The sequence below is a fragment of the Musca vetustissima genome, unplaced genomic scaffold (assembly GCF_032173495.1).
Source record: "Musca vetustissima isolate MV318-11 ecotype Yass unplaced genomic scaffold, APGP_CSIRO_Mvet_v1 utg68978, whole genome shotgun sequence".
Lineage (NCBI taxonomy): Eukaryota > Metazoa > Arthropoda > Insecta > Diptera > Muscidae > Musca > Musca vetustissima.
Genome location: NW_026882769.1, coordinates 32,411 through 40,355, shown reverse-complemented (window position 1 = coordinate 40,355; position 7,945 = coordinate 32,411). Strand labels below are relative to the sequence as shown.

The following is a 7,945-nucleotide window of genomic DNA, read 5'->3' as shown; positions in this document are numbered from 1 at the left end:
CGTCCAAAAGCTGCAAACACAACAGGTAGCCGAGGACTACTTCGCTCTGATTGGCTTCAACATGTCGAAGTCCAAGGTTATCATGGTCACACTTTCATCTCAATTTTTATCACCCGATGAAATAGTGACCTAATATGTGCCACGATTTCACCCATAACAATTATAAAAAAATTGGTTGAGGCGTCGGGTAAGTTGCCCTGCTTGAAGAAAGCACTTCTTGTCCCGATAATAGTATAGAAGCAAAATGGTAAAGAATTGCCCACTCCGTACAAACTGCAGCAAAAGCAACACTTGTGTACCAAAAACCATCACCAAGAAACCCATGGTACGATCAGGAGTGTCGTCATGTTACTGATGTGAAAAACGAAGTGTATAGGGCAACCCTGCAAACAGTGGCAACACGTAACGTTAAGGAGAATTATCGCGAGGAAAGGAGGGAGGAGAAACGTGTTTTCAGAAAAAAGAAGAAAGAACACGAAAAACGTGAGCGGAAGCAAATCGAGATGTACAGGAGTCAGAATGAAGTCCGGAAATTTTACCAACGAGTAAAACACCAAACCGAAGGCTTTGGTGCAGGCAGATCCTCTTGAAGAGATGAAGAAGGAAACCTGGTGACAGATACAGACAGCGTGTTGAGGATCTGGAAGGATCATTTTGAATAGCTTTTGGTATGAAATAGTGGCGTTGAAGAAGATACCCCAGAACCAGTAAGAGATGATGGTATAGAGTGTATACCACCTAGCCAAGAAGAAGTCATAAAAGCAATTAATCGGCTCAAGAACAATAAATCAGCAGGAGCCGATGGGTTACCAGCCGAACTATTCAAGACTGGTGGTCAGATGCTGGTAAGGAGCATGCACCGGCTGATTAGTACAATTTAGCTAGAGGAATGCATGCCCAATGATAGGAACCTCAGCATCCTGTGTCCCGTGCACAAAAAAGGAGACAAGACGATAAGTGCCAACTATAGAGGTATAAGTATCCTTCCCATCGCAGATAAAGTGCTATCCAGTATGCTGTGTGAATGACTGAAGGCAATGGTCAATGACATCATTGGACCATACCAATGCGGCTTCAGATCGGGCAATTCCACCACTGACCAGATTTCCACTCTGCGCCAAATCCTGGAAAAGACCCACGAAAAACACATCGACACATACCACCTATTTGTCGACTATAAAGCCGCATTCGACAGCCCTATCCGTTCAGAGGTGTTTACAAGAGGCAGAGATGTCTCACAAGAGACATTTGGGTATGAAAGGTTTTTTGTAAAGAAGCAAACTAAGGGAACTGATGAGGATCCGTGGCGAGATCCGAAATTATAGTCTTCCCTGCCTTACCCCTCGGCGGACATTGCCATACATTCCCCACTAATAAATAGTTGTAGTTTTATAAAAACAACAAACTGGGATTCAGCCTGACTACCTTGCAAAACCAAAATACAAATGGTATCCCAAATAACCCGCCAACACTCCTATATTTTATACATTTAATATATTTACACCCTTCACCACACTGTGGTACAGGGTATTATGTATTTGTGCGTATGTTTGTAACAGGCAGTGTTGCCAAAACTTTATTGAGCAAAAATGCTAGATTTTGTTTCAAAAAATGCCAAAAAGTGCTAATTTATTACATAAAACATTATTTTTTGGGCGTATTATTGAGAGGAAATTAAAAGTTTGTGTAGCCCAAGAGTTTGTAACTCTACGAAATACTGATCCTAGACCCACCATTTAGTATACCGATCGTACTATTTTGACTTGCAATAAATTATAAATTATGAACCAACCGTCAAGAATTTCGTCGAAAACCCCCGGTTCAGATCAATGAAGGCACCTATTTTTTTTAAATATATGTTAAATCTTCTTAAAACATGTATTTATGCATTTTTTGTCGCTCTAGAGGTCCCTTTTATAAACAAACATAAATATTTATAGTAGAGGGACTTAGACCGGAGAAGATGACAGTGTATTTAAATATTAGAAATATTGATTTGTGTACTCCATGTGAAGCTATACATAAAAATTTAATAAAAATCTAATACTGTTTAATATTTCTATAACCACACTGGAGGGCGAAAATGTCGTTCTGATAGCTATGAAATTTTATTTATGGTGAAGTGCGACATCTATAGTTTTGATATTTTTGAGAATGAAATTAGCCAACAAAGTTTTTTTTGCTAGTTGTTTAGTCTCCCTAGAACACCAATAGCTATTGTACAGGGAAGGAAATCTAGGATTAGTAAGCGGGTCAAATGAACTAAGGCTTTAAAAAAGTTATTCCATGAAATTTATGTTTAATGCGGGAAAATGTTGCTAGTGTATAGGAGTTATACTAAAATGCCCAGTTTGATAGTGTTGTTATCACACTAGGAGGTGCATACTTCATTGAATTTTTCATCGACTCGGGAATTAGTTTAGCAGAAAATTTAAGTCCAGTGGTAATTGTGTAATACTGATCCTTGTGAAACATAGGAAAATGTTGACGTGAAATCGAAAAATGACATTTTTGTTAGTGTAATATCGAAAATTGTAAAAAATGCAAGCAAAAAATAAAAATGCTATAAAAGTGCTAGATGCTAGACGACTTTTTTTGGTGCTAAATGAGTTCGAAAAGTGCTAAATCTAGCACTAAAAGTGCTAAATTGACAACACTGTTAACAGGCAAAATTAAAAGATATAGACACATGGTTCCTTTTCAGAATATGCATAGAATCACTTTCTGAGTCGATTTACGGATTTCCATCTGTAGACGTTAAATTGTAAACAAAGTACAGGTCACATCCGATTTGGATGAAATTTGGCACAATTTGGCCCAAGGACGAACCCTATTGTAATTGGGAAAAATCGGTTCGGATTTAAAGTAAATGGGGCAACAAATTCCCTCTGTATCTTTCGATTTGCATGGAATTTGGCCAAGTTTCGAGAAAATCGGTTCAGATTTAGATATAGCTCCCATATATAGTTTCGTCCGATTTAAGGTAAATGGTGCACGAACGTAAAACGTACTGAAATTAGAATAATTTAATCTCGGGCACGTTTTCTTGAAATCGGTTCAGATTTAGATATAGCATAGCTTCTATATATAATTTCGACCTATTCATGTTGATTGTAAACCAAATAATCAATGGGTGCTTGATTGGTATTACATTTTAAACAGTGAAGCATACCAAATAGCGTGCGTAAAGTTTGCTTAAAATCTATTTACAAAATATATAAGAGGTTGTAGAATGGCATGTGATAGATTTGATGTTGGTCGGTAGTTAGCAGCACCGGTTTACTTATAAGTAAAGATCGCATATCGTTCAATTTCATGTCAATGCTCCTTCGAAAAGACGACATCTGTAAAGATACATATGTAGAATATCCCCAAAGTGGTGAAGGTTATCATATAGTCGGCCCAGTCCGACTTTAAGACTTTCCTTACTGGTTTTAATTTGTTATCAATATTTTGTATAATAGTCTTTGATGGGTTTCTTTGCATTTAAATTTAAATTTTTTGCCATTATTTTTTCCAATATTTTTTAAAATTGTTTTCATAAACTAAAGAATAACAATTAATTTACATATTACAAGTCATTACTCAGACCAAGTTGTAAATAAAATGCTAAGAATTTACATTGTATTTGTATGCCATTGTTATTTTTACATATAGTTTATTTTTTCTATTTTTATATAAAAAAACAAGTCAAGATATAGTCAAGCTTCTGGTGGTGGTCGTTGACATGTTTTGCTTTGCTCTGCTGTATTTTTTTTCTTGTAAGTTCCTCTTAAACGTTGCCCTTTTTCCCCTACTTTGCTTGATGATGACACTATTACTTGTTTTTCTCAAAAGTAGTAGTTGTAGTGGCGAAGAATGTCCTTTTTGTTCCGTGAGCACCCACCCGTCCCGCCTTACTCTAATGTTTAACACCTATTTTTTACTGCTGTTGTTGTTTTAAATTTAAATATTCATATTAGTTTTTGGGGTATGTGTTTATAATCTTTTTAAATGTACAACATGCATTTTATTTATATTTTTGCAATTTTTTCTTCTTTCAATTTTTAGCGTCTTTGCATGAGTATGCCGTCGTTCGTCCTTTTTTTTCGACTGCCTGTAAACACCCACTTTTTGTTGTTATGTCAGTCGACAATGGTTTTTGTGGTCTCATAATGTATTTTATATGTAAATGTATTCGTTTAAAACATGAGTGAGTGTATGTGTGTGTGGGTGAATGTGTGTGTGTGTGAGAGTTTCTGTTTAGTTAGGTGGATATGTGTGGTTTGCCGGCTTTTGGTATATATGTATGCCTTACCGGTTCTTGCAGATCTCTGTGTTACGAGGTGTCAGAGAATAAACAATGTGTGGAATAGTACGACAGTGGGACAAATATAGGTTTTGGGAATCTTATTGGAGACTACTTCGAGGGACCTAGTTAAAAGGAGAAGAATATTTATAGAAAGGGCTTCTATAAGACTTATTTCTTCTATATAATCAACAATGTGACTATGAACTACAAAATATAAAACATAATATATTAAATATAATAAAAAAACTAGTGAGCGGGGCAGTATAGTCGGACGGGGCCGACCATATGATACCTTCCACGAAAATCTAACTTTGTGTGGTTCTATATTCTGAGCCTGGGCAATATTTCGCGATATTTGCACTCTCTTGATCGACTGGAGGTCAGCAAATATTACTAATTACTTGTCCAGATTCGTTTCAGCGTGGGTTGTTTTGTGATGTTCGGCTTTCAATGTGGCCTATAGATCGACTCGAAAAAACACACAAAATAAGTTTTCGGTTCACTTCATCCCAAAATGATTATCTGATCAACACCGAAAATTATAGGCGTTGTACTCGACCATAATTGGAACCTCATGGAACATTTCAAAGCGGTCAGCGCTATATTTCTGCCCTCTAGTGTGGTAAATATTTACGTGTAACTCCCACATCCGAGTACATACGACAATGTAATTGGTATCAATTTAAAGGCCAACCACTCCTCTATCAACTTCTCGGCTCTATGTCCTTCAGAAGTAAATATATACGCTATAGAATACATTTTTTCATTTTTCACACAATAGTCAGGGTCCATTTGACCCTCTAAATATTGACCGATCTTTATCAAAACAGGCATGCTTATACTTTGGCTCAATCCCCTTCTTCAATTAAAAATTCGAGATGTTTGGGCAATAATTGCGGCCTCTGGAGCGACCAGAAAAACCGATAAAAATTCAGTATTTGGTCCATTTCATCCCCTAAATATTAACCGATCTTTACCAAAAACAATTTCGTGAAGATTGGCCCATAACTGTGGCCTGTATCGTGTTTGCAAATTATAATGGACAGACGGACGGACGGACACACATGTCTAGATCGACTCAGCTAGTCGAGATATGACGATCGGTATACTTAAAGGTGGGTCTAGGAGCAATATTTCGCGGCCTTAAAAACTTTTGGGGCTTTGATATGTCATCATCCACTTGATCTTCCTATCGAATTCGTGGCCTTTACTTTATGTGCACAACATGACCTAGTTACCGTATTCGCTGAAGCTCGATACGTCTATGTCGATGTCCGTGTATTGATTAATCGGTCCGAAGATTTTTCGGAGAAATTTTCTCTAAAACACTCCAAATGCTGCCTCATCTGCTTACGCAAGTACCTATGCTTCAGATCCATACACCAGCACGGGCAGTATCAGTGTCTTGTAAAGTGGGATTTTAGTCTGGCGAGAGGTGGCGTTGTTTCTAAATTGCTTACTCAGACCGTAGTGGTATCTGTTGGCCCACACTATTCTCAGAATTTCAAAACTGATGCCATTTGTTTTATTTGTGGACATACCGAGGTAGATAAAATTGCAGATTATCTCCGTAGCGTTCAAGTTTCATAGTTGGTTCGAGTCTACCGGATGTCTTCCGCGTTAATACTATTACCTTGGTCTTCTCGCCATTTACTGTCAGATCCACTTTGCAGAATCCTCCTCAATTTTTCAAAGGTGGATGTTACCGTTTGCAATATTCGACCAATTATGTCGATGTCATCGGCGTAGGCGAGTAACATGTATTGTTTTGTGTACATCTATGCTGTGTATCTCATATGAACTTTCCCAGCAGGATGGTAAAAAGGTCACACGACCAATTGTCGCATTGTCTAAACCCACATTCGGCATTGAAGGGCTCTGAGAGATCCTTTCCGATTTTAACCGCTTTTACCGTATCAACTTTTTAGGAATGCCGAACACAGACATGGCTTTATACATCTATGCTGTGTACCCAGCAGGATGTTAAAAAGGTCACACGACCAATTGTCGCATTGTCTAAACCCACATTCGGCATTGAAGGGCTTTGAGAGATCCTTTCCGACTTTAACCGTATTAACTTTGTAGGAATACCGAACGCAGACATGGCTTTATACACATCTAAACACATAGGGCTGTAAAATGCGGCTTTATAGTCGAGGAATAGGTAGTATGTGTCGATGTGTTTTTCGTGGGTCTTTTCCAAGATTTGACGAAGAGTGAAAATGTATAGTGGATTTGCCAGGTCTGAAGCCGCATTGATAATATCCAATAACACCATTGATCATTGGCTTCAGTCGTTCACTCAGCACGCTGGATAGCATTTTATATGCGATGGAAGGGACACTAATTCCTCTATAGTTGGCACATATCGCCTTGTCTCACTTTTGTGCACCGGGGCACCGGATACTGAGGATTCAATCACTGGGCTTGCATTCCTTTAGCCAAATTGTAATAATCAGCTGCTGCATGCTCCTGACCAGCATCTGACCACCGGTCTTTAATAGTTTAGCTTATGCTTTATTATTATTTAGCCGATTAATTGCTACTCTGACCTAGGTGGTATACCATCTATACCGCTATTTGATACCCGAAGTTTTGCAAAATGCTCCTTCCAGATGCTCAACACGCTGTCTGTCTATCTATCGCCAGATTTCCTTATTTATCTTTACATCAGTTTGGTAACATTTTTTCACTTTTTGCACGTTAGGGCGAATATTATTGTATGATTTTATTTAGTTATCTCTTTAGAGTTGTGCTTAATGGTTGAAGTTTTGCAATAAAAAGGAAAGCTAGATCAAACCCGGTTAATCGACTCATCAGGTATATATGTATTTATGTCGAAGTAATGGCATTTGGCGAGTTAAATTAAAATTTATTAATTTTTGTTAGAGAAAATTACACCCAAATTTGTTGAAAAACGTGCTCAAACCATTTTCAATACCAATTGTCAATGGGGTCTCCGGAGAATATTCCGAAAAAAATTTAATATTTCCAACTATGTATAATATTAAAAGGCTGATGTATATACGGTGGTTTTATACAATTCGTTAAGTTGTGCAAAATTTTGTCTCAATCGGATAACCTTTAGGTATTATTTTTTATTGTTTTTTTTTTTAATTTTTTAATATTATTTATAATGTTTTATTCATTTCCAATTCACTAACTTAAAAATGTCTTTTTTTAACACAATTTTTTTTTAAGTTAATAATTCCTAAAAGTAACAAAAAGTGGTGAAGTAGGGATATTGTGTTGAACAACGTCCACAGTCCTACGTGTAATAGCAGAGCAAGGTTTCGATCCTCGGACCTCTGGGTTATGGGCCCAGCACGCTTCCACTGCGCCACTCTGCTTGTTGCCGAACGAGCGACCAAAATGTGTGAAACAAAACAAACAGGAACTAAAAATAGAATCACTCACGACAAATGAATAAATGTGGCAATGGGTGTTTTTATTTTTGGATGGATCTATATAAACAACATAGAACTGAGTGGTGGTGGTTGCCGTTGTATGGCCTTAACTTTGATACAACATGTTGAATGAAAACACATTTCAACATTTAATTGTGAAATTTGTTTTTTATTCAATTAAATTTGTTTTCGTACGATTTTCGCTAATGAATGTGTTTGCGCTCAGGCCAATGAGACAACGTATCTT

At 37.3% G+C, this 7,945-nt stretch overlaps 1 non-coding gene across 1 annotated transcript; it reads right to left on the bottom strand.

The window, feature by feature from the left end:
• Nucleotides 1-7,569: 7,569 nt before the first annotated feature.
• Nucleotides 7,570-7,641, bottom strand: Trnam-cau (transfer RNA methionine (anticodon CAU)). The gene has a single exon. It is a non-coding gene; the product is annotated as a tRNA-Met (tRNA).
• Nucleotides 7,642-7,945: the final 304 nt, after the last annotated feature.